Below are 27,928 nucleotides of genomic sequence, written 5' to 3' on the forward strand. Positions count from 1 at the left end.
CGAATGGGCGCAAGCTCGACGTTTCTCCGGCGCTACCACGATAAGAGAGAAGTTTATTTTAATAAAAAATAAAATTGTGACAGGGGACGAGACATAGGTCAACTTCGAAACTGTAGAAACAAATGAGCAATCTAAACAGTGGATGTATTCTGATCAAAGAAGTGTAACTAAGCTTCTCCATTGCGAAGTGTATGACTACTGTGTTCCGGGATCGAAAAGGGTTTTGTTGGCGGAATTCATGGAATGTGGTGTTACCATCACTGCAGCCTCATGCAGCGTGCCTCGTAGACTCTACCTAAGGCAATCCAGAGCAAGTGAATGGAATTACTGTCATCAAGCATTGTCATTCTTCGTGAAAATACTCGGACGCACCTTGCAGCTGCAACGACGACGCAGCCGCAGCGCTTTCGATGAGAGGTGTTTAATCATCTGCGACAAAGTTTCGACGTGACTCCCTTTGATTTTCATCTCCTTGCTCTCGTGAACCTTTGGCTAGGAGGACAGCATTTTGGCAAAGACAACGAGCTGCAACCAATGTAGAGAATTGGCTGAAAGAAACAGGCCGCTGTCTTCCACGACGAGGGTATTGGAGAGTTCATACCACGCTACAAAAAATGTCGGAGCGGCGACTCTATAGAGAAGTAGCTGGAAGGTGTAGTTAAATATTGCAAATAAAACACATTTTTCTTTTTACTGTGGATTCAATTTCGTGACCTATCGGATATCGAAAATTAAAAAAAAAGTAGTTCAAATGGCTCTGAGCACTATGGGACTTAACTTCTAAGGTCATCAGTCCCCTAGAATTTAGAACTAATTAAACCTAAGGACATCACACACATCCATGCCCGAGGCAGGATTCAAACCTGCAACCGTAGCAGCAGTACGGTTCCAGACTGTAGCGATTAGAACTGCTCGGCCACCCCGCCCGGCTTGGAAAAAAAAAAAAAATAGGCCTCGCAGTTTCCGAGGAAACAATGCGAAGGGAGCTGTACTCCATGGGCACTTAGAATTGGGTACCAGAAAAAGGCGAACGTAACGCGAAGTAGCAGAAGTGGAAATAGAGAGAAACTTAACGTCAAAACTGACGGTGGAAGTAGACAAAGTGAACGAATTGTACTATCTTGGAAGAAAATAACTCACGGCGGACTGAGCAAGGAGGAAGTAAGAAACAGACTAGCACAGCATAGAGGACATTCCTAGTCGAGAGATGTCTGTTAGTATCAAACATAGGCCTTATACCAAGGAAGAAATTTCTGGGAGTGTACGGTAGCGAATCACGGAGGGTGGGAAAAGCGGAATAGAAGAGAATAGATGCATTTGAGATGTGGTGCTACAAAAGATTATTGAAAATCATGTGAAATATAAGGTAAGGAATTAGCCGACTCAGCGCAGAATCGGAGAAGAAAGGAACATATGGAAAACGCTAGCAAAGAAAAAAAATGCAAGCTGGTAGGTCATGTGTAAAAGACGTCAGTGAATAAACACGGCGGTACTAGACGGAACTGTAGAGGGTAGAATTTGTAGGGGCAGTCATAGATTGGAATACATCCAGCAAATAATTGAGAACGTAGGGTGCAAGTGCAACTCTGAAATGAAAAGGTTGGGCAAGGAGAGGAATTCGTAGTGGACCACATCAAACCTGTCTGAAGACTGAAAAAAAAAAAAAAAAGCTACATTGTAGCACTTCTTTCTGTGTACGTTCCAAGTTTCAACGAGCTACACTGAAGCGCCAGAGAAACTGGTATAGGTATGCGTATTCAAATACAAAGATATGAAAACACGCAGAATAGGTGCTGCGGTCGGCAACGCCTACATAAGACAATGAGAGCCTGGCGCAGTTGTTAAAGCGTTGCTGCTGCTACAATGGCAGGTTATCAAGATTAAATCTCCGACATTGCCGTGGCCGGAGAAAGATCCCACAAGAACGGGACCGACAGCGACTGAAGAGAATCATTCAACGTGACGGAAGTGCAAGCTGGCTTGGTTCAAATAGCTCTGAGCGCTATGGGACTTAACTTCTGAGGTCATCAGTCCCCTAGAACTTAGAACTACTTAAACCTAACTAACTTAAGGACATCACACACACCCATGCCCGAGGCAGGATTCGAACCTGCGACCGTAGCGGTCGCGCGGTTCCAGACTGTGGCGCCTAGAACCGCTCGGGCACTCCGGCCGGCTGAAGCGCAAGCTTTCAGCAGATTGCTGCATATTTCAATGCTGAGACATCAACAAGCGTCAGAGTACGAACCATTCATCGAAAAATCATCGATATGGGCTTTCAGAGCCGAAGCCACACTCTATCCTTGATGACTGCACGACACAAAGCTTTACGCCTCTGGGCTCGTCAACGCCGACATTGGACTGTTGATGACTGGAAACCTGTTGCGTGGTCGGACGAGTCTCGTTTCAAATCGTATCGAGCGGATGAACGTGTATGGGTATGGAGACGACCTCATGAATCCATAGACCCTGCACTTCAGCAGGGGGCTGTTCAAGCTGGTGCAGGCTCTGTAATGGTGTGGAGTGTGTGCAGTTGGACTGATATGGGACCCCTGATACGTCTAGATACGACACTTCCGCTGGCCACCAGCTCCCCAGACGTGAACATTATTGAGCGTATCTGGGATGCCTTGCAACGTGCTGTGTTTAGAAGAGATCTACGGCCGGCCGCGGTGGTCTTGCGGTTCTAGGCGCGCAGTCCGGAACCGTGCGACTGCTACGGTCGCAGGTTCGAATCCTGCCTCGGGCATGGATGTGTGTGATGTCCTTAGGTTAGTTAGGTTTAAGTAGTTCTAAGTTCTAGGGGACTGATGACCACAGCAGTTGAGTCCCATAGTGCTCAGAGACATTTGAACCATTTTCAAGAGATCTCCACTCCCTCGTACTCTTGCAAGATTTATGGTGTGAGTTCCCTCCAGCAGTACTTCAGACATTAGTCGAGTCCATGCTACGTCGTGTTGCGACACTTTGCGTGCTCGCGGGGGCCGTGCACAATATTAGGCAGGTGTACCAGTTTTTTTGGCCCTTCAGCGTATGTCACTTGGCAGTGAGATCTTGTGCGAAAGTTAATTCGTTCTTAACACTTTAATGCTAAAGGAGGAAAAAAGTTAATACTGTTACTAAACCATTGTAAATTATACTACTTCATATTTTATTCAAAGGACATCACAATTTACAATTTATGCACTAGTTAATTACAATTATAACAACTCCGATGGGAGCTGTACCTCCCATACAAATTAAGTGCTATGTGTCGTATTTTTATTGACTGGCGACTCCATAGAGTGCTGTGTACACAACGACCAAATGATAAATAAAATTAGAAGGAAGGTCAGCATTGGTCGTACTTTTGATGATTTATTAACAGCAAGATCGATTTTCGATCACATAATGATCATCTTCAGTGCTGGAAGTTAAATTTTTAACATCGCGATCAGTGAATAAGAAACAAAAGACCACAAATACACATGAGTATAAACCAACTCTTGGTAAAAGCATATCTTTAGCGTACAAATTAAAGCTAGTAGACACTGGCGTCTAGTTACTAGCAGTAACAGAGGCTATGAAACGATCACAATAACTGAAGCCGCTGTTTACATTCACCTATACAGCAAACCTCGGTGTGACAGGGGCTTGGTTCAAATGGCTCTGAGCACTATGGGACTTAACATCTGAGCTCATCAGTCCCCTAGAACTTAGAACTACTTACACCTAACTAACCTAAGGACATCACACACATCCATGCCCGAGGTAGGATTCGAACCTGCGACCGTAGCGGTCGCGCGGTTCCAGACTGAAGTGCCTAGAACCGCTCGGCCACATCGGCCGGCGACAGGAGCTTGGAACGCCCTCTATGTGACATGTGTGTCGTGAAGACTTAACATTTTTTGGTAAGAGTTTACCACAAAATACCAAATGTGCACTTGTAAATCATTAATTGAATATTTCAAATTTAAAATTGTACATTAAAAATGCAAAACAAAAAGGAAGGGGGAAATGCACATCTTGCCAACGTACACTGGCGTGTTATTTCCAAAATATGTTACAAAAGAAACATGCAAGAATAAAAATCAACTGGTAAATTATAAGGTGTCAGATTGCAGGACTAGTAAAAAAGAAGAATGCACAAATAAGATGACATCAAATATAACAGAATTTGTTATAAGACAGTAACCGCCATCTGGCGTGGTAGTCAGAGGTGCAAAGTTCTTAATTTACGTAAAATATTACGTTGAAACCAAGAAGTCAAATACATAAACAGTGGTGATTGTACAATATATACCACGATTTAACACGTCTTGAAACACAATATTCTTTATAAATAAAATTTTAGGGTGCAGACGAACAAAGTTTTATCGTATTTAACGACATGATGATACACACATCTCATTGGTCCCGTTTGAACATGTTAACACATTATAACTGTTTCTGAGACTTAAAGACAAAAAAATCATCATAATTATGAAAATCAGAATGACATAAAAGCACATTGTGGATGCAGAGATCGTTTAGCGCACTCATCAGTAAGAGCTACTGTTACAAATTGCAAAGAAATAGCTAGCTATAGACACAAGTGTACGAAATACGCTACCCTAGTAGAAACTTCCACTACCACACCTATTACTTTTAGAAAAAATTTCCTCATATGATGCAAACAGAACTTGGGTGTAAGGAAACAGTGTTCTCTTTAAAGTATAAAAGCTTTGTCCCAAAAAATACATCTCACTCTGGTTACACACTTTTGCACAAGCACTGGGTCAGAACCCATCATACATACATTTACAGTTGATACAACAGAAATGAAACTGTCAACCAAATGGTTTTGAACACTTATATGAAGGAGATAATTTTGTTACATGTCTTATAGCAGCAGTGGGACCCCTAACAACATAAAAGCTGGTTTTGAAAATACCCATACATCCAAAGCAGTCCATAAAAATTAATCTAAAATGCAAGGTGTGGATAAGTAGTAATATGTATCGTACATCAAGAAAAAACGTCATAACTTAGGAAAGGTAACAATACGAATTATTCCCAAAATATACATCGGAATGTAGACAAATTAGAACCAGATTACACACATTTTTCCGCAATTTCTTACTAAAGCAGTTAAAATGTAGTGACAAACCAGCAGCATGAAAGTGATGAGGATTTAAATTCCTTGTCTATTGGGAAAACATATACATTTTAATAACCAAACGCTTAATGTGTAGCGTGCATCGATTTTGTTAAAGGATTATTATTACTGTCAGTTATGTAACCTTACAACCAGTTGACAGATGGATTACAAAACCGGTGCTAAAAGTACAAGCCAATAAACAATCTCTATAAAAAACTTCAAAAAATTGCTGTACATTGAAATGTGTTGGCTAGTGAAAAGTGTGGGTAATGCGGTTCAGCTATCTGTTTGACACGTTGTTTTGACCCTATACTGACGACACCAGATTGGCGGGAACCGCGAACTGATAAGTACTGCAAGAGTAAATGTACTAATGTAGGGCTAAGTTTTGCACACCAGATTGCATGCAGATTAAAAAGTCTGTATACCGCACTGTTGTGCGTCACTCGGCTTATTCATCCGGGAATTACTCACATTACTACTACGTCCACCAGCTAAACAAGAAACACAAGAAATGTGAGAGATTCGAAGTGACCTTCGCTCGACAAGTGATGCCGATAGCGTCAGCCGTTTCCTCTAAAAGATGGCGCCGGCCTTCTGCAGGTTAGGAGTTTTCCTCGTCGCTTCGTCGCTGTGGAAGGACAGGCTCTTTTCCTATTAAAAATCCTTGTGCGCCGATTTCGCAATTAAATCCATGTTCCAGGTGATCGGAAGCTTATCAACAGTCGTTAGCGAAGAGTTGAACTGAACATATGTCCGATATGATTCCGTAGCTTTCTTTTCGAGACTGCTTTAAATTTACAATTGCCACCTTCGTTTAGCCAGACTCAACATTCGGGTGGCCTTTTCAAAACGTTCAACTGTAATCGTTCATGCTAGTCTCACGTTAACAGCGATGCACAGCTGTAGTGCACATGGCAGTGTTTTTCACAACATTGGCCGATTTCGGCTGCCTTACCTTTCAATTTTAGCACACACCTAACAAGATTTTGCGAAAACGTAACAAATTGTATCACAGTACTCAAGTTTTCAAGAGCTTTCGAATATAAGTATATTGATTCATCAAATGAAACATTGTTGCTTTCAGTCTCGAGGATGTGAGAAGAAGTTAGAGGATACAACACTATTTCATAATGAATGTCCACGTTGCAGCGGTGAGTGTGCTGATTTGAAACTTCCCTGCAGATCAGAACTGTGTGCCGTACTGTGACTCCAACCTGAGGCATTCGCCTGTAGCGATCTTGTGCTCTAGCACCTTTCTTTTACAGAATTTCCTATAGTTTCCAAACAAAAATACAAAATGAAGTGTCTCCCTTTAGATGCGATGACTGGCACAGTAAATTGTCTGCTATGAGCAAAGAAGTAAAAATTAAATAAAGCAAAAATATAAGGTTAAGAGACAATAAGGAAAAATACTGTACTGAGGACACCAGAAAATAAAGAAATATATTATTAATCTACCATTCTGAACAATCATTTCAAACTCTAATATATATAAAGGCATTTCATATAAATAGACATTACTTAGAAAGGTCGGTAGAGATAACTGATTACATTAATAAATGAACTTCTAGTTTAACTGAAATACTATGTCAACTACAGATCAGTCTCTTCAAACATAGGACACTAATTTTGGAAAAAAGTCAACAATACCTGTCGCGCATTTCCTGGTATACAGTTATTATGCAGGACAGTCATCTCAATCAATATAATTGAAAACTATTTGTAGCAATGTGCGCTATATTAACAAATCCATGCAAATTAAAAAAAAAGGGTATAGGAACAAATGTATGTCTGTATATATGCACACTACTGCTGACGACGTAGTTTTTACATCTGTGCTGACCTGAAGGAAGACAAGCGTGGACCTCGCTTTCAGTTTGATGAGGAGCTGCTAGAGTGAGTGCGGTTGTGGACTCGTCAGCGACCGATCGGAATCTACGAAATGAGATTTGACTGTCTCGTCTCTCAGTGTGATAAGTGTCTTAGCGCGTGTGTTGATTACTTGTGTATGGTGTTCTTCCATGGTCCACTAGTGGCGAGTATTCGGTTCACATTTGACTGCCCCGTCGTACAATAAAAGCGTCCTTGCAACTTCACAGTACTATAAAAGAAATCCAATGGAAAGTACCACTGCAAGATGTTTGGTAAAAGCAATAATAAAAAAAATAAGTGGCGAAAGACGAGTAATACTTGTTCTTACCTACAAGATGAAAAGCACCCAAGTAGCAAATCAGGTAAAGCATAATCTGGAAGTAGGTTGTTCAATAATGAGATTATAGGAACTGTTTGGCGGCTATGCCTCCAAAAGATTGGAAATTTCTTTTGGTGAGCTCACACAGAAACGTGAAATGATGATGAATTTCAAAGCAGTCTTTCGGCATGTGTTTGACTCATTCATGTGCACAGTACTATCTCGGTCGATTCAGCAGGTAATTCGTGAGTAAGAAACCCATAGATTGACAGACGCCATCTCATTTTTGTGCGATATGTTGGTTCAGGTAGCTGAGACGTCAAATAGTTACTTTTGGGGCAGACACCTGAATTATAATCTTACGATAAACTACACTTAAGACGAAAATATTCCTTCCTGTTTAGTGAAGAAAAAAAGACCTTTATTACTTACCATTAAAACCGACGGTAGCTCAGCAGTAAAGCTAAATAAGACTGACATCAACCCAACGGTTGGTCTGAACACCAGTCTGCTGCCCTTTTAGAGCCGGCCGTGGTGGCCGAGCGGTTCTAGGCGCTTCAGTCCGGAACCGCGCGACTGCCACGGTCGCAGGTTCGAATCCTGTCTCGGGCATGGATGTGTGTGATGTCCTTAGGTTAGTTAGGTTTAAGTAGTTCTACGTTCTGGGGGACTGATGACCTCAGATGTTAAGTCCCATAGTGCTCATAGCCATTTGAACCATCCACACCATTACAGAGCCTCCAACAGCTTGAACAGCCCCGGCTGACAAGCAGGGTCCACGGGTTCATGAGGTTGTCACCATACCCGTACATGTCCAACCGTTCGATACAATTTGAAACGAGAATCGTCCGACCAGGCAACATGTTTCCAACAGTCCAACGTCGATATTGACGGGACCAGGTGAGGCGTAAAGCTTTGTGTCGTGCTGTCATCAAGGATACACGAATGGGCCTTCGGTTCCGAAACCCACATCGATAATGTTTCGTTGAATGGTTCGCGCACTGACACTTGTAGGTAGCCCAGCACTGAAATCTGCAGCAGTTTGCGGAAGGGTTGCACCTCTGTCACTTTGAACGATTCTCTTCAGTCGTCGTTAGTCCCGTTATTGCAGGGTTTTTTTCCTGCCGCAGCGATGTCGGAGATTTGATGTTTTACCGAATTCCTGATATCCACGGTACACTCGTGAAACGGTCGTACATGAAAATCCCCACTTCATCGCTACCTCGGAGATGCTGTGCCCCATCACTCGTGCGCATACCATAACACCACGTTCAAACTCACTTAAACGTTGATAACTTACCATTGTAGCAGCAGTAACCTTTGTAAAAACGGCGCCAGACACTTGTCTTATACAGGGTGTTACAAAAAAGTACGGCCATACTTTCAGGAAACATTCCTCACACACAAATAAAGAAAAGATGTTATGTGGACATGTGTCCGGAAACACTTAATTTCCATGTAAGAGCTCATTTTAGTTTCGTCAGTATGTACTGTACTTCCTCGATTCGCCGCCAGTTATCATGAGTTCATACGGGATACTCTACATGTGCTGCTGGAACATGTGCCTTTACAAGTACGACACAACATGTGGTTCATGCACGATGGAGCTCCTGCACATTTCAGTCGAAGTGTTCGTACGCTTCCCAACAACAGATTCAGTGACCGATGGATTGGTAGAGGCGGACCAATTCCATGGCCTCCACGCTCTCCTGACCTCAACCCCCTTGACTTTCATTAATGGGGGCATTTGAAAGCTCTTGTCTACGCAACCCCGATACCAAATGTAGAGACTCTTCGTGCTCGTATTGTGGACGGCTGTGATACAATACGCCATTCTCCAGGGCTGCACCAGCTCATCAGGGATTCCATGCGACGGATTGTGGATGCATGTCTCCTCGCTAACGAAGGACGTTTTGAACATTTCCTGTAACAAAGTGTTTGAAGTCACGCTGGTACGTTCTGTTGCTGTGTGATTCCATTCAATGATTAATATGATTTGAAGAGAAGTAATAAAATGATCCTTAACATGGAAAGTAAGCGTTTCCGGACACATGTCCACATAACATATTTTCTTTCTTTGTGTGTGAGGAATGTTAAGTTTGGCCGTACCTTTTTGTAACACCCTGTGTAGGCGTTGCCGACCGCAGTGCCGTATTCTGCATGTTTACATAGCTCTGTATCTGAATACACGTGCCTATATCAGCTTATATTTTGTCCATTTAAGTTTAATATAAGTATTAATATCTTTCTCCAATCGTTTTGACGTCGGGGGACCGCTAAATAAGTTTTTTAAAATATTTAAAGTTATCGTCAGCTATCTTCTGTAAAAATACAAAGTTTCATTATTGCTGGGTATAAGCCTCTTCTGTTTGGCGTCATCTCATTCAGTCCTACGTGTACCGCATCCGAACCTCAGAATAGCCACTGAAGGTATAATTACTCAAAAAAACGAAAAAAAATCCTTTAGTTGACCTAACATTGCTGAAGAATATAATTACCTATTTACTTAATATCATACTTTTACACAATTACGTATGAACTATGAACTTAGTTTCAAGCATTAATCTATCGTACGTGGCCTATGTCCTGCAGCGATCTGATGATAGCTTGCTAACTCATGCTCCATTAAACATCGAGCGCGGGTCTTTTGTTGACCGGCAAGCGGCGCGCGGAACGTTAGGTGACGCAAGTGCGGCGACCCGAACGTGCGGTCGCGAGAGGGCAGGCGACGTTATCAGTTGTGTCTATGTCGCGAATATTTCTGAGTAAATTAATGAAGACGTAGGGTCAACGATTTGATATTGTTGTTTTGATATTTACCTACATTGCCTCTGTAGCTCACTTGTAATTAAATTTCATATCTACTTAGCGGTCCCGCTACGTGGCGAAGCTGAGATCAAATAATTAATATTTATATTAAACTTAAAGGGGCAATAATACTACACTACTGGCCATTAAAACTGCTACATCATGAAGATGATGTGCTACAGACGCGAAATTTAACCGACGGGAAGAAGATGCTGTCATATGCAAATGATTAGCTTTTCAGAGCATTCACACAAGGTTGGCGCCGGTGGCGACACCTACAACGTGCTGATATGAGCAAAATTTCCAACCGATTTCTCATACACAAATTGCAGTTGACCGGCGTTGTCTGGTGAAACGTTGTTGTGATGCCTCATTTAATGAGGAGAAATGCGTATCATTACGTTTCCGACTTTGATAAAGGTCGGATTGTATCCTATCGCGATTGCGGTTTATCGTATCGCGACATTGCTGCTCGCGTTGGTCGAGATCCAATGACTGTTAGCAGAATATGGAATCGGTGGGTTCAGGAGGGTATTACGGAACGCCGTGCTGGATCCCAACTGCCTCGTATCACTAGCAGTCGAGATGACAGGGATCTTATCCGCATGGCTGTAACGGATCGTGCAGTCACGTCTCGATCCCCGAGTCAACAGATGGGGCCGTTTGCAAGACAACCATCTGTACGAACAGTTCGACGACGTTTGCAGCAGCATGGACTATCAGCTCGGAGACCGTGGCTGCGGTTACCCTTGACGCTGCATCACAGATAGGAGCGCCTGCGATGGTGTACTCAACGACGAACCTGGGCGCACAAATGGCAAAACGTCATTTTTTCGGATGAATCCAGGTTCTGTAGGGCTGCCTAATGTATTAAGGCAAAATCATTTGATATAGTACTGAATTGTACACCTGAAAAAGACGTACAAGAAAGTCTGCGACAGCGCATGGTTATCTTTTACAGTTCAATCACAGTCCCCCTTTTTCTGCTCTGTAGGTGCTGAAACGGACAGTTTCAGAGAGAAAATTATCATTATTGATCTACCATAAAAGATAAACATCTCTTCTACGGGCTTTTATTTAGATTTTTTGAGCGCTACACTCTGGCACTACGTAAGTTCATGTGGCTCTCACGTATTACGCAGCGATATCAAAAGGGAGCGCTGGCGGAAAACATTTTTACTTAATTTAGATGATGAGATTAAACCAGCTTTCAAATAAAAGAAAAAGACTCCATTAAACTCGGACCTTTTGTTTGGGAGGTAGAACTCCTCAAACAGATACACATGTGAAAATTATAAAACACCTCTGTTTGCGTAGAGTTGAAAGTTGAGCAAACAATTGACATTGTTTTCTGTTTACTTGTGTCCAAAGTTCTGCAATATTTTAGAAAACAAAATTTTCTACGCGGCCCTTATTCATTCACAATTATCACGATTTCGGGCACTTTCAGCTATTTACAAGTGACAGCTGTAGCAACTAGAGCCGCTGGTTAAATATCGATTTATCGATGTGCTGTGTAATTAACATCGATGTACAACCGATAGTCTTAAATCCGACATATCGCTATATCGATATCAAAATGGCAATATCGGCTCCGATATTTTCATTTTGAATATTTTTCACAATTTTCGGTTAATATTTGAAATTGTTCTTTTGAAACTGTAAAACATAAATTTTCTTTCAAAGTATGAAGGGGTCTTACCACTTTTTGAGCTTTCATCACGTCCAGTCTTCGTGTTTGACTCTGTGCAGCAAGTACATGTGGCACAAAAGAACAAGTCCGATTGCACTGCGGGGGGGAGGGGGAGGGGAGGGGGGGGGGAATTGGCGGTGTGAATGGAATAACAATATTTCCGATGTGTAGAAATAACACACCAGTTGCGTTAAAAAACAATTATGTGAGGGGAAATGATGATGTAATTGGCACTCGGCTTTGCCAACAGAAACTGCAACGTTTAGCTTTACCACGCAATTCTGACACCAGAAAAAACTGCTAGGTGCCTGGAGTTTGCAGAAATGAAAAAAAAAAAAAACAGAGAAGTAGACATGAAATGTTCCGGATAAATCCGATATATGACGAAATCAAACGTAGGACCCATTTGACACCTTTCTTGTGCCATTAACAGCAATTACCATTGTTAGGAAAGTGGTTACCGCCAAACGTAAACGTGCATCGTTTCCCGTTCATTTCTTGCTCTATCCGGGACAGGCAGACTGCTAGCTTGTTCATGGACAGAATATCTGATAAAAAATCAATACTTAAGTGTACAGATCTAAAACCGCCAGTATATTTACAATCCGTAAATTTTTGTGGGCAGATACGTCGATTATACTTCCGTCGATATATGGTTACATGCTTCCGATATATCTAGATACGATACTGATATCTTTTTTAAATATCGATATATCAGATCCGCGACATTTTTAACAATATCAACAATCCTAGTCGCAAGACAAATTCACCCGCCCGGATAGCTGTGAGTGATAGAACCCCGCTCACGGGATTCGGGCAGGCACGCCAGCCACGGAATAACACCGACAGCGTCTGAGCCGGCCGGTCTAGATGTGGTTCTTAGACGGTTTCCCACATACCATTAGGTGAATACTGGGCTGTTACCCACGTCCCACCTTATTTATACGATTCACAGATAGTTAGAAAACGTTCGTACACTTTCTCATGGATAACACTACACTCAGACAGTTGCAATACAGAGGAATCCAAAAAAATGTATCCACTGTTTAAAACTCCATAACTTGCAAACTAATTGACAGAGTTGTCTCATTATTGGTGAAAGAGTAGCTTAAAGTCCAACTTGAAGATATCACTGTAGGTGTTCGAAATGGTCACCATTAACATCGACACACCAACGATGCCGCCAAACTGCAGCACGAACTACTGACTGCAACGTGTTCAGTTGGATATTGCACATGAATGTTCGACCGATTCTCGAAGTTCATCCAATGTGCGTGTCTTTTGTCGATAAACGACGTCCTTTAGTGTTCCCCACAGGTAAAAGTCCAGAGGAGTTAGGTCTGGGGAACGTGGTGGATACTCCACAGCACCTCTACAGCCTATCCATCTTCCTGGTAGATTTTCGTCGAGATACGCCCTAACACGATTTTGGTAGTGGGCTGGGGCACCATCTTGTTGAAAGTAAACTCTTCCGTCTCCATACAAGTCTCGGATGGCAGGCAAAATGGTTGTCTGAAACTTCTGAAGGTACACCTCACCGGTAACTGTACCGTCAAAGAAGAATGGCCCAATCAAGCAGCGGTAAGACAACCCACACCACACATTTACTCCTGGCAAATTCACGGCTTTGTCTACATGGACTTTCGGATTTTCAGCGGCCCAGTAGATGCAATTGTTACGATTTATTGTACCATTGAGCTTGAACTCTGCCTCACCAGACCACACAGTCATCTCTGCAAACTATTCATCGTGTGCACCATGTTAGTAAACCACTCGCAGTACTCCATTCTACGATCTGAGTCGTCCTCGTTCATTGCGTGTAGCAATCGTGGATGTAGCACTTCCACTTCGCTGTCTTCAAAATTCGCCGAACACTTGAGCGACTCACTCCAGTTTCACGGACACACTGACTCACAGACTTCTGTGGTGAGTGAGTGAATAGTTGTAACACACGACGGGAGTGTTACTGTTACAGGTTACTGTTACAGGTCGTCCAGATCGTTGTTTGCGTACGTCTTTAACACAGCCTTCGGCTTCAAATTTGTCTCGAATGCGACAAATCGTTAAACGTGTCGGTGGCTCTGTTTGATACTCATTTCGCCATTATCGTTGAACCTCATTAATGTTTTCGTCCTTAAAATACCGCTTCAAAACTGACTTCCTTTCATAGAATGTAAGCCTTGCGCCAGGCATGTTGACTCGAGTAACTGGATGCCACTAAGAACCAAACAGAGACTATCTGGCGACTGTCATCTGACTAAACAAAACAACGCAATACAACGCTTGTGTGGCGATTGCCGGAACTACAAACTATTACACTACCAACGATGAGACAACTGCGTCAATTAGTTTGCCTGTTATGGACTTTTAAACAGCGGATACATTTTTTTGGACCCTTCTGTATACAAATTCGGTCCCAGACTGGACAGAGATGGCGGCAAGATTTGTATTGAGCTACCCTCTAACGTTAACAAAGCCAAATCGCATCGAACTACCCTCTAACATTAACAATGACAAATCATACACTGAATATAGAGATAGGTAAACAGGCAGAATAAGGCGCTACGGTCGGCAACGATTATATATGACAAGTGTCTGACGCTATGTTAGATCGGTTACTGGTGCTACAATGGCAGATTATCAAGGTTTAAATGAGTTTGATAGTGGTGTTATAGACGGCGCACGAGCGATGGGACACAGCACCTCAGAGGTAGCAATGAAGTGGGGATTTTCCCGTAACGTCAATTGCCTCCAGCACTACTACAGGCATTAGCAGAGTCCATGCCACATCGTATAGTGGCACTTCTGCGTGCTCGCGGGTGCCCTAAACGATATTAGGGGCAGGTGTACCAGTTTGTTTGGTTCTTCAAAGTGTTATAAAAGACACCTACTTTGTTCTTGTACTGTATAAAGGCAAAAGAAAGAAAAGAAGCTGTAACAACATAAATTGCTTCAAGACCAATTCAGCTTTGCGCTGAAGTATCCGAAGTCATGGGATATCTCTTAATATCCTGTTGAACTTGCTCTTGCCCGGTGGAGTGCAGCAAATCGACATGGGTTGGATTCATCAAGTCGTTGGAAGTCCCCAGCAGAAATATTGAGGCATGCTGCGCTGAAGAGGTACATAATTGCGGAAGTTTTGGCGGTGCACGATTTTGCTCTTTCAATTACGTCTAATAAATTTCCCAACGGATTTATGTCAGGCGACCTGGGTGGCCAAATCATTCTCTCGAATTATCTGGAAAGTTGTTCAAACCAGTTACGAGCAACTGTGGCCCGCTGAATGGCGGACTGTCATCTAAAAATATTACATCGCTGTTTCGCTGCAACTGGTCTCCAAGTAACCGAACGTAACCATTTCCAGTCAATGATCATTTCAGGTGGACAAGAGGACCCACCTGCACTATTACAGGGCCACAACCAGCTTGTACAGTGCCTTGTTGAAAACTTGGGTCCATGGCTTCGTAAGGTCTGCTCCACACTCGAACCCTATCATCAGCACATGGTCATAAGAGCTGCACATGGTTTTCCAGTCGTCTAGCGTCCAACCAATATGGTCACGAGCCTGGATAGGTGATGCCGTGCTGTTAGCAAAGGCACTCGCGTTGGTCGTTTCCATAGCCCATTAACATCAAATTTCGCAGCAGTGTCCTAACGTATAGGTTCATCGTTCGTTCCATATTGATATCCGCGGTTATTTCAAGCTATGTTGTGTAAGTAGGCTGTTTAGGTTTTTATGTTGGTAAAGACACGTAGCGCTCTGTATGAACAAATTACTGACTGTACTGTGGGCGATCTGTGGCTGGTTGGCATTGTTGGAATGTTCGCTATTGTAGTGTTGTCCAGTTGGACGTGAACAGCGCATAGCGTTGCGCAGTTGGAGGTGAGCCGCCAGCAGAGGCGGATGTGAGGAGAGAGATGGCAGAATTTTGAGAGCGGACGATCTGGACGTGTGTCCGTCAGAAAAAGGAAATTTGTAAGACTGTATGCCATGAACTAATATATATATTATGACTTTTGAAAACTATTAAGGTAAATACATTGTTTGTTCTCAAACAAAAACTTTCATTTTCTAACTATGCGTATCATTAGTTAGTGCCTTCAGTAGTTAGAATCATATACACTCCTGGAAATTGAAATAAGAACACCGTGAATTCATTGTCCCAGGAACGGGAAACTTTATTGACACATTCCTGGGGTCAGATACATCACATGATCACACTGACAGAACCACAGGCACATAGACACAGGCAACAGAGCATGCACAATGTCGGCACTAGTACAGTGTATATCCACCTTTCGCAGCAATGCAGGCTGCTATTCTCCCATGGAGACGATCGTAGAGATGCTGGATGTAGTCCTGTGGAACGGCTTGCCATGCCATTTCCACCTGGCGCTTCAGTTGGACCAGCGTTCGTGCTGGACGTGCAGACCGCGTGAGACGACGCTTCATCCAGTCCCAAACATGCTCAATGCAGTCAGATTCGGAGATCTTGCTGGCCAGGATAGTTGACTTACACCTTCTAGAGCACGTTGGGTGGCACGGGATACATGCGGACGTGCATTGTCCTGTTGGAACAGCAAGTTCCCTTGCCGGTCTAGGAATGGTAGAACGATCGGTTCGATGACGGTTTGGATGTACCGTGCACTATTCAGTGTCCCCTCGACAATCACCAGAGGTGTACGGCCAGTGTAGGAGATCGCTCCCCACACCATGATGCCGGGTGTTGGCCCTGTGTGCATCGGTCGTATGCAGTCCTGATTGTGGCGCTCACCTGCACGGCGCCAAACACGCATACGACCTCATTGGCACCAAGGCAGATGCGACTCTCATCGCTGAAGACGACACGTCTCCATTCGTCCCTCCATTCACGCCTGTCGCGACACCACTGGAGGCGGGCTGCACGATGTTGTGGCGTGAGCGGAAGACGGCCTAACGGTGTGCGGGACCGTAGCCCAGCTTCATGGAGACGGCTGCGAATGGTCCTCGCCGATACCCCAGGAGCAACAGTGTCCCTACTTTGCTGGGAAGTGGCGGTGCGGTCTCCTACGGCACTGCGTAGGATCCTACGGTCTTGGAGTGCATCCGTGCGTCGCTCCGCTCCGGTCCCAGGTCGACGGGCACGTGCACCTTCCGCCGACCACTGGCGATAACATCGATGTACTGTGGAGACCTCACGCCCCACGTGTTGAGCAATTCGGCGGTACGTCCACCCGGCCTCCCGCATGCCCACTATACGCCCTCGCTCAAAGTCCGTCAACTGCACATACGGTTCACGTCCACGCTGTCGCGGCATGCTACCAGTGTTAAAGACTGCGATGGAGCTCCGTATGCCACGGCAAACTGGCTGACACTGACGGCGGCGGTGCACAAATGCTGCGCGGCTAGCGCCATTCGACGGCCAACACCGCGGTTCCTGGTGTGTCCGTTGTGCCGTGCTTGTGATCATTGCTTGTACAGCCCTCTCGCAGTGTCCGGAGCAAGTATGGTGGGTCTGACACACCGGTGTCAATGTGTTCTTTTTTCCATTTCCAGGAGTGTAGCTGGCAGTATTGGCGCTTGCTGTATTGCACTAGTTCCAGTAGCGAAGATTTTTGTGAGGTAAGCGATTCATGAAAGGTATAGGTTATTGTTAGTCATGGACATTCTTTTGTAGGGATTATTGAAAGTCAGATTGCATTGCGCTAAAAAAAATATTGTGTGTTAGTATAGTGATGATCAGAATAAGTAAAGAGAAAAATGTCTGAGTACGTTCAGTTTTGCTCAGCTGTTTGAAAATCAAATTACGTAAGAGGTTAACCAGCACTGCCATTCTTAATTTTTCTAAGGATATGTTTCAGTTGCTTGTCTGTTAGCACTGACAATTCTACGCAAACGCCGCTGCTCTCGGTCGTTAAGCGAAGGCCGTGGCCACTGCGTTGTCCATGGTGAGAGGTAATGATTGAATTTTGGTATTCTCGGCGCACTCTTGACTTGTGTATTTCTGAATATTGAATTCCCTAATAATTTCCGCGTTGAGAATGTTGTATTCTCTTTAGCCGTTTTTGCATCGTCTCGTTGTCTCTGTAGAGCTGTACCATGGGAAGCAAGGAGAGGATGTTGGGTGGTGGCCGGTATCCTCGTTCCATAACACAAACTGCACCCAGTTAATAACTGGGTTCTTTATTCATCAACAAAGAGCTACTTAAATTTACATGTTCTGTGGTACAACCTCTCTTCTGTATCGCCATGTATCCTCAGTGCTGTTCAAGTTGAAGTCAGCTATGTTCACTATAAGGTTGCTATGTGCTGTCTCTGTGCTAGAGGCTACGTCTGCGGCTCCGTCTTGGTGACATGCTGAATTCCACGACGTACAAATTCAAACCAACTGGCGTAGCTGGAACGATCTAAATGACGAACTAACTGGCTACCTGACCCTCCGGTCCGTGACAGCGATCCTAAATAATGGCGGCTGAGAGGGCGTCGGTGACGAGTTTCCAGCGAGTTTGGTCGGTGACCTCTATCGGTACTCTCGTAATCCCCATGCAGCATGGTGTGTTGGCCCCAGCGTACGCCAGCACAGAGAGTATGTTAATTCCAGTCTTGTGGCCATAGTCACGTCAAAAGCGTTTTCACATGAATCTCTTGAGCACAAATGACTGCTCCGCCAATACACTGCCCTTTTATATCGTGTGTAAGCGATACCATCGCCATCTGTACGTGTGCACATCGCTATCCCATGACTCATGTCTCCTCAGTGGAAAGAAAAAACTGGAAATGAGCGTACGGCATGGGCCGGGAGTACCCCATTCGGGGAAGTTCGGCCGCCGAGGGCAAGTACTTATTGCATTTGACCCCACATGGGGCGACTTGCGCGTCGGAGATGGGGATGAAATTATGACGAGGACAGCACAACACCCAGTCCCTGAGCGGAGAAAATCTCTTGCTTCATCGGGGAATCGAACCCGAGCCCCTTGGTGTGGCATTCCGCCGCGGACCACTAATCTAATGGGGGGCGGACACCTCAGTAAAAGAGCACGTCGTGTTCACAAAGTATTTTATAAAAACATTGTTGTTCTTAAAAAAAAATTGTAACTTATCGTGCTTCACTATGAAGTGCGTCAATTCGTTGTTCCTTTTAAGAGAACACTGTCTTCGTGTCAATCGTATATAAGTAGACACGCTTTTTCGTCGTTTATATAAAGAGAACATTACGTCGACTCGGGTGTCTAAGCATGAATTCACTCAACGTATTGTAAACAGACTAGCTGCTGTAGTAATACAAAATAATCAAATGGTTCAAATGGCTCTGAGCACTAAGGGACTTAACATGTGAGGTCATCCGTCCCCTAGAACTTACAACTACTTAAACCTAACGACTTCACTCACGTCCATGCCCGAGGCAGGATTCGAACCTGCGACCGTAGCAGTCGCGCGTTCCCGGACAGAAGCACCTAGAACCGCTCAGCCACCGCGGCCGGCTTCAAAATGTTGTCCCTTTTAAAGGAAAGATGTGAGTTTAACAGGCAGTCGACGTTAAGGTCATCAGAGGCTGTATTGTATTGGGAAAGGACGGGCATTAAAATCCGCCATGTCGATTTCCATAGGAATCACACAGTTATTTGAGGTGTACGAGTGAGGGAAAACACGGAATAACTAAATCCAGGTGGCCGTACAGAGACTGGAAACCCTGCTCTTTCCGAATGCGAGTCAGGTGTGCGACCTCGTTCGCTCCGACATCTCTTACCGGGGAATATGACGTCATTCCGATTCCGCGGAAAGCAGGAGAAAAAGTGATGGCGCTGTTTCAGGGAATTGTGCACGCTAAATTTTTTTTTATATATATAATCTGCGTCACGGCAGTGGCGCGGAACCAGTTATGCTGATTGGTTCAGGGTGCCGCGTAAATTATGGGCGAAGGAAAAAGTGAAAGAATACCAGGAGGACTTCTCCCTGGTGGCCGCACCGGTGCTTTCCACACGTGTGACGGTGGGTCCGACGTAGCCGTGGAATTTCGATACGGTAACAGCACACGACCTTTCTCACTGCAGTAATTTATCGAAAGTACAGCTAGCTCACTGTTACAGTCTTGCAGGTAATCCGTTACCAGAGCCCTGTCGACTTTCATACTACGCGCTGTAAAGCTTGTGCGGAAATCGAATACACCGAGCCTACTACATCTACATACGTAACTTCGCAAACCACCTTCGCGTCGGAATTGGTAGTCTAGCGGTAAACCGAGAAGTCGTGGTTCCGAATGCCACGGAAATTTTTCAGACCGTCTGCAACGCAGCCTTCATCTCTTGTGATGCGAAGATTCATCACGAACGACATGTAATTCAGATTCCAAGCTAAAGTTGACTCTATCGACTTTCCATGAAACGTCACATTGACACTCAAAGCTGCTATGTGAATCATTTCTTCTGGGAACCTTGGTAATGTTTATCTTGGTGGCACGGAGAAAGGGCAAGTGCGTGGAATATAATGGGTGAATCATAAAAATGACGCTGCGTCAGGGAATGCCCCCATCCCCAGTGTTCTCGGAAGTACGTCTTAATCCTTAGTACCCTCAGTTCCTGTTTAAAAGAATTCCTAGGTTCGCCGTTTCCCAGATTACTGTGGTAGTTCTCCTAGTAGCCTTGGTCCCTTAAGATCGTAAACGTATTACCTGTCCGTTAGGTGTGTTGTATATCTATCGGGCGTTACCTCACTTCGGTCACTTCCTCTGCGTATGCTATCAGTGTCTTGCTAGACTACCCTAGAAACCGGAATCGGTCCGGCCGGTCTTGGTGGCCGAGCGGTTCTAGGCGCTACAGTCCGGAACCGCGCGACCGCTACGGTCGCAGGTTCGCATCCTGCCTCCGGCATGGATGTGTGTGATGTCCTTATGTTAGTTAGGTTTAAGTAGTTCCAAGTTCTAGGGGACTGATGACCTTACAAGTTAAGTCCCATAGTGCTCAGAGTCATTTGAACCATTTTTGAACCGGAAGCGGTCAACCGTCTGGAAACTGAATGAAGCAATATACAGGGCCGTGTAATTTACGGAAGACTTTTGTTGTACGTAGTTACACTAACGTTTGTCACTTCAAAGCAAACAGCACTTATAGCAATCAAAACCCTATCAAATACCGCTTCAGTACTTCGTTGAGCTTGTATAAAATATATTTATGTTATTTATACACAATATTCGCACTTCTCAGTAAAAACACGAAACTCTTGCCTTTGATCATAATGAAGAACATTCTAGTGAGCACAAAATATCAACAGTAATTATATAGATTTTTTTATTTTATGCTTCTAATTGTACTTGCGTCAGATTACCTTCTTTGGTTACATAAAAGTGCAATACACAATCAGTTAATTTTTATTATTTCTAAAATTCAATTGATGTTTTGTAAGGACTTAAAATACACCAAGGGCTTAACACTGAACGATGTGAGAGAAGTCGTCGCCTCCCAGTTTCTCTCACACATTGATTGAAGTTTCTTTCACTACCAACACTACCAGTACTACGGGTAATTCTATCTGCGTCATTTATGCCCTGTACAAAACTACCGATCCCTAGTTTTGGTAGAGCACAACTCCACTAGTGAGGTACGAACTATAACCTGGGACTCAGTCTTCAGACGACACCACAGAAGCATTGAAATTCTGTTTCCTTAGGAAAAAAAAAAAAGAAGAAAAAGAAAACAACAACGCACGACGTAGAAAGCAAGGAGGCTATAAAAAGCAGATTACCGCAAAAACCTTTTTTTCTGCGCTAATCTGCTTTTATAGAGCCTCCCTATATTCACTTTCAACGTCTATGTCAAACACAGGCCCTAATCTGAGGGAGAAATTTCTACAAAACACCGGAAGAGAAGGGATTCGAAGCGTTTGAGATGTATTACCAAAAAATTCCAAAATTGATTTGGGTGAGAAAAGCAGAATTTTCCATAGCCTCATCCTTGAGAATAATGCGAGGGCTACTCGGAAAGTTGGGTCCGATCGGTTGTGAAACGGAAACCAGAGCGAAAATCAAAAATGTTCTATTTGCAACAGTCAGCTGCACCTTCCAACTATTTCGTTACATACTCGCCAAAGTAGCATTGAACCAACATTCCAATAACCTCGTGATAAAAGGCAGTCGCCTACGCTTTATGCGAATTCTCTACGCTGATCTGCAGCTTGTTGTCGCTGCGAAAATGTTATCTCCATAGCGAGCAGTCGTATGAGAAGAGATGAAAATCAGAGGGAGCCAAGCCCGCACTGTATGACACGTGATTGAAAACGCTAATTGCCCCTGCAGTGTGCCGCTGACATTTGAGATAAAGACAGAAATGCATGACAATTACGTTCTATTGGCTGCATCAAATCAGGCGAAATTCTCAGCAGGCGCTCATACCTGTCGGGAGACGGGAGACACTATTTTCTAGGCATCTTTACGCGCTGACTGTTCGTTCAGAACTGAAATGAGCGACCTGAAGCGAACGACGGGTATGCTAAAGACTCTGTCCAACACATGTATCCAAGCTGCATCGGATTTGCACTGTGGTTCCCAATTTTCAATCGATCGGACCATACTTGCCAAACAGGTCACGTATAAATAAAACTTTTGTTTTTGGTTCATCAGTCTTCTGACTGGTTAGAGGCGGCCCGCCACGAATACCTTACCTGTGCCAATCTCTTCATCTCAGAGTAACACTTGTAACATACGTCCTCAATAATTTGCTGAATGTATTCCAGTCTCTCTCTCTCTTCCACTACATTTGTGCTCTCTACAGCTCCCTCTAGTACCAGGGAAGTCATTCCTTCATATCATAACAGATGTCCTATCATCCCATCCCTTCTCCATACGGTGTTTTCCACACATTCCTTTCCTCTGCAATTCTCCGCAGAAAGTCCTCATTCCTTACCTCATCAGTCCACTTAATTTTCAACATTCGTCTGTAGCACCACATATCAAACGCATAGATTGTCTTCTGTTCCGGTTTTCGCACAGTCCATGTTTCACTACCATACAATGCTGTACTCCAGATGTACATTCTCAGAAATTTTTTCCTCAAATTAAGGCCTATGATCGCTAGTAACAGACTCCTTTTGGCCAGGAACGCCCTTTTTGCCGCTACTAGTCTGCATTTGATGTCCTTCTGTCTCCATCCGTCATTGGTTTATTGCTGCCCCGGTAGTAGAATTCCTTAACTTCATCCACTTTACGACCATCAATCCTGACGTTACGTTTCTCGCTATTCTCATTTCTGCTACTTCTCATTACTTGCTATCAGTCCATATTCTGTACTCATTAGACTGTTCATTCCATTCAGCAGATCATGCAATTCTTCTTAACTTTCACTCAGAACAGCAATGTCATCAGCGAATTGTATCATTGATATCCTTTCACCTTGAATTTTAATTTCACACCGAAACCTTTATTTTAATTCCATCATTGATTCTTCGACGTACAGATTGATCAGCAGGAACTAATCACTACATCCCTGTCTTAACCTCATTTTAATCCGAGCACTTCTTTCTTGGTCGTCCACTCTTATTATTTCCTCTGACTCTTGTCCATGTTGTATATTACCAGACTCTCTACATAGCTTACTCCTATTTTTCTCAGAATTTCGAACATGTTGCACCATTTTACATTGTCGAACGCTTTTGCTAGGTCAACAAATCCTATGAATGCGTTTTGATTTTTCTTTAGTCTTGCTTCCAAAATCAATCGCAACGTCAGAATTGCCTCTCTCGTAATGATGTTTGGTTTTGTTGGGCGTTCAACTTCGCAGTCATCAGCGTCCGTACAAAGTCCCAATTTTTCACACCGTCCAGTATTTTTACTCAGTCCAATTTAGCCACTCTCACGAATGATGATGATGATGATGATGAATTGATGAGGACATCACAAACACCCAGTCCCCGGGCAGAGAAAATATCCAACCCGGCCGGGAATCGAAGCCGGGACCCCGTGATCCAGAGACACCAACGCTATCCACGCCTCTCTCGTGCCTTTTCCTTTTCTAAAGCCAAACTGATCGTCATCTAGCACATCCTCAGTTTCGTATACATTATTCTTGTCAGCAACTTAGGTGCATGAGCTGTCTTCAGAATTGTGTGGATGACATTATTCCGGAAGTCAGATGAAATGTCGCCAGACTCATACATTCTTCATACCAACGAGAATAGTCGTTTTGTTGCCACTTCCATCAATGATATGAGAAATTCTGATGGAATGCTATCTATCCCTTCTGCCGTACTTGATCTTAAGTCCTCCAAAGCTCTTTTAAATTTTGATTTTTATACTGATCACCTAGCTCTTCTAAAGCGGCTCCTGTTTCTTCTTCTATCACATCCGACAAATCGTCCCCCTCATAGAAGCTTTCACTGTATTCTTTCCACCTCTCCGCTCTCCCCTCTACATTTAACTGTAGAATTCCTGTTGCACTATTAACATTACCACCCTTGCTTTTAATGTCACGAAAGGTTGTTTTGACTTTCCTGTATGCTGAGTCTATCCTTCCAACAATCATTTCTTTTTCGATTTCTTCACATTCTTCACATTTTTCATTCAGCCATTTCGTCGTAGCTTTCCTGCGCTTCCTATTTATTTCATTCCTAAGTGACTTGCATTTCTGTATTCCTGAGTTTCCATGAACATTTTTGTACTTCCTTCTTTCATCAATCAACTAAGGTATTTCTTCTGTGACCCATGGTTTCTTCGCAGTTACCTTCTTTGTACCTATGTTTTTTCTTTCCACCTTCTGTGATGGCCCTTTTTATAGACGTCCATTCCTCTTCAACTGTACTGCTTACTGAGCTATACCTTATTACTGTATCTATAGCCTTACAGAACTTCAACCGTATCTCGTCATTCCTTGGTACTTCCATATCCCACTTCTTTGCGTATTGGTTCTTCCTGACTCATGTCTTAAACTTCAGCCTACTCTTCTTCAGTACTATATTGCGATTTGAGTCTATATCTGCTCCTGGGTGCGCCTTACAATCCAGTATCTGACTTCGGAATCTCTGTCTGATGATGATGTAATCTAACTCAAATCTTCCCGTATCATTCCGCCTTTTGCAACTATACCTCCTTGTCATTCTTGAACAGAGTATTAGCTACTACTAGCTCAGATTTATTACAAAACTCAATTAGTCTTTCTGCTCTCTCATTCCTTGTTCCAATCCCATATTCTGCTGTAACCTTTTCTTGTACTCCTTCCCTACAACTGTATTCCAGTCCCCCATGATTTTCATCTATCTTTACGTACAGTATTACCTTTTCAACATCCTCATATATTTTCTCTCTCTCTTCATCTTCAGCTTGGGAGGTCGACATGTATACCTGAACTATCGTCGGTGTTGGTTTGCTGTCGATTCTAATACAAACAACCCTATCACAGTTCACAGTAACACACTCTCTGCTCTATCTTCGTGTTCATAACAAATCCTACTCCCGTTATACCATTTCCTGCTGCTGTTGATATTACCCTATATTCATCTTGCCAGAAATCCTTGTCTTATTTCCATTTCACTTCACTTATTCCTAGTACATCTAGATTCAGCATTTGAATTTCTCTTTTCAGGTTTGTTACTTGCCCTACCACGTTCAAGCTTATGACATTCAACCGCCCACTCCTAGAACATTATCCTCTCGTTGATTATCAAGTCTTTTCCTTGTGGTCACCTCCCCCTTGGCAGTCCCTCCCGGAGATCCAAATCGGGGACTATTCCGGAATCTTTTGCCAATGGAGAGATCACCATGACATTTATTCGGTTGCAAGCTATATATCATGTGGATACACGTTAGTGTCTTTAATGCAGTGGTTTCCTTTGCCTTCTGCATCCTCATGACGCTGATGATTGTTGATTCTTCCGCCTTCAGGGGCAATTTCCCACCCCTAGTACAAGACAGTGCCCCGGACATCTGTGCGCTTCTCTATTCTCTTGACAAGACCATTGGCAGAATGAGGGTGACATTTTATACCGGAAGTCTACGGCCCAAATGATGATTATTTATCAAAATTTAAGCAGCTACGGGATTCGAACGCGGGACCCATTTTTTTATCTCATTTTGGTCGCTGGCGTGGCATAGATCACTTACAATCCATGCCATTCAAAAATTCTTAGCCGTAAGAAATGAAGACTGATTTAATATACTCCTAGACCACGGGTAACGGAAACAGTATCATTTCTTTAAGAGTAGATAGTCGTGGGACATGTGTTACGACATCGGATATGACTTCAGTAGTGAGTCGAAGAGGGCAAAAATTGTAGGGGAATACAGAAGCTGGAATATATAGAACAAATAACTGAGGACGGTAGGTTAAGTGCTACCCTAGGATGAAGAGGCTGGTGCAGAGGAGTAAACAGTGGCGGACTGCATCACACCAGTTGGAAGATAAATTACTCAAAGAAAACTAAAATTCTCTGGCTGAAGAGCCGATGTGTTACCGCTGAGTGCGTACCCTCAACCTATCTCGTGTGAGGGGAATTAATTAACAAAAAGGGAAAACAAAATACCTTTGCATCTGTAACATTCATCGTTCACTGTCTTCTGATAAAAATATCAGAAATAATCCAACTGCCTGTCACTACTTGGTTACGTCCTGGTCGCTGTGCATAAAAGTGACAGTAATCGGGTAGTACTTCGTTATGTTGGGAACTTACCTGTTGATAGCGAACATACGTGGAAGATGGCGGAATGCGGGATTTATGTACTCGTCCACGTTCAAAAATGGTTCAAATGGCTCTGAGCACTATGGGACTTAACTTCTGAGGTCATCAGCCCCTAGAACTTAGAACCACTTAAACCTAACTAACCTAAGGACATCACACACATCCATGCCCGAGGCAGGATTCGAACCTGCGAGCTTAGCGGTCGCGTGGTTCCAGACTGTAGCGCCTTGAACCGCTCGGCCACTCCGGCACTACCTAAGCTACATATTCTGAACCTGGGCCCCTTATTGAAAAGAGAACAAATTATTCAAGGAACAATAACGATAGGTCTTCTTAGGATGACATGAAACTCTCTTGGAATAAATTCTTCATTCATAGACAATGAGTCTTCTCACTGAATAAAAAAGTGAATAAATAAGTAAAATAAACTTCCCCTCTTGGAACACAATAGAAGTTCTCTTGAACAATAAAGTATCATAACTTAGTCTAATTACTAGGCACCTAATTAGTTCACTATTGTGTCCACTCTGTTCAACACATTACCATATAAGAAGGCAATTGTAGTCAGTATTTGTTACTTGGGTTATGAAAACTGACAAAACATCTGAGAAGCAATGCTCATACTAGATCGACCGGACAGCAGTTATTAAAGCGACAGCCGCTCCTATAATTTATCAGACTACTGAGACTCGGGTTCTAAATTCCATTTTACATTAATGTTCGTGTTGCACAAATTTTAGCGTTTCCACTGTGCACGAAGATGACACTATTCTCTGAAATCAGTAAAGCTACATAAATGCTTAATATCATTTAGTAGATGAAAATAGCATGTAAGCAGAGTAAGTAAAAGAGCTGTGGCTTTCTTCGAAGTGACTGCTTTTTATATTCCTATCTCAGTGGATAAATTAACAGTAGCTGTAATTTGTCGTTAGTATGGTTATAGTTATATTGTAAAGAACGGTACAATTTTGAAGTTTCGCTGCATAAATCTAAATTCATAGTATTCTGAGGTACAACTCAAGTCTTCTGAAAACTGATTATGGACAACGACTCCATTGAACGGACCAGGAAATTTACTTCCATTGTTTGCACCGTCTCGCCATTTGAAGAATTTTATATTGGTATGGAAAACTGAAAAATGTAGCGGAATGTGTTGTAAAATAATAATTAGAACGCTGAGAAACAAAGGGAGGAAACAATTCTAAAGCTGTAAAAGACTGTGGCTGCATCAGCTGGTTTATAAGCGTGGGTCCGCACTAACAATGACAAAATTGGAGTACAAAGTCTCAGAATGCCATTTTATCGAGAAGTTGTGGGGGTGACAGAGAGAGACAGGGAAACAAATCAAGACATTCGGCGGACACCTGGCATTTGCAGCTTAAATGTAAAATCTTAACATGTCGTCAGAACTGAAGATCTGATACACAACGGGCGAGAGATGAACGTTTGCCAGAATCGATTTAGATATATAAGTGC

The 27,928-nt window shown here is 43.4% G+C and overlaps 1 protein-coding gene across 2 annotated transcripts in view; it reads left to right on the plus strand.

Moving 5' to 3' along the window:
- The window catches only part of LOC126278962 (uncharacterized), a 297,991-nt gene that overhangs the window by 91,851 nt on the left and 178,212 nt on the right, over positions 1 to 27,928 (plus strand). The window lies entirely within an intron of this gene.

This window comes from Schistocerca gregaria, chromosome 6 (genome assembly GCF_023897955.1).
Source record: "Schistocerca gregaria isolate iqSchGreg1 chromosome 6, iqSchGreg1.2, whole genome shotgun sequence".
Lineage (NCBI taxonomy): Eukaryota > Metazoa > Arthropoda > Insecta > Orthoptera > Acrididae > Schistocerca > Schistocerca gregaria.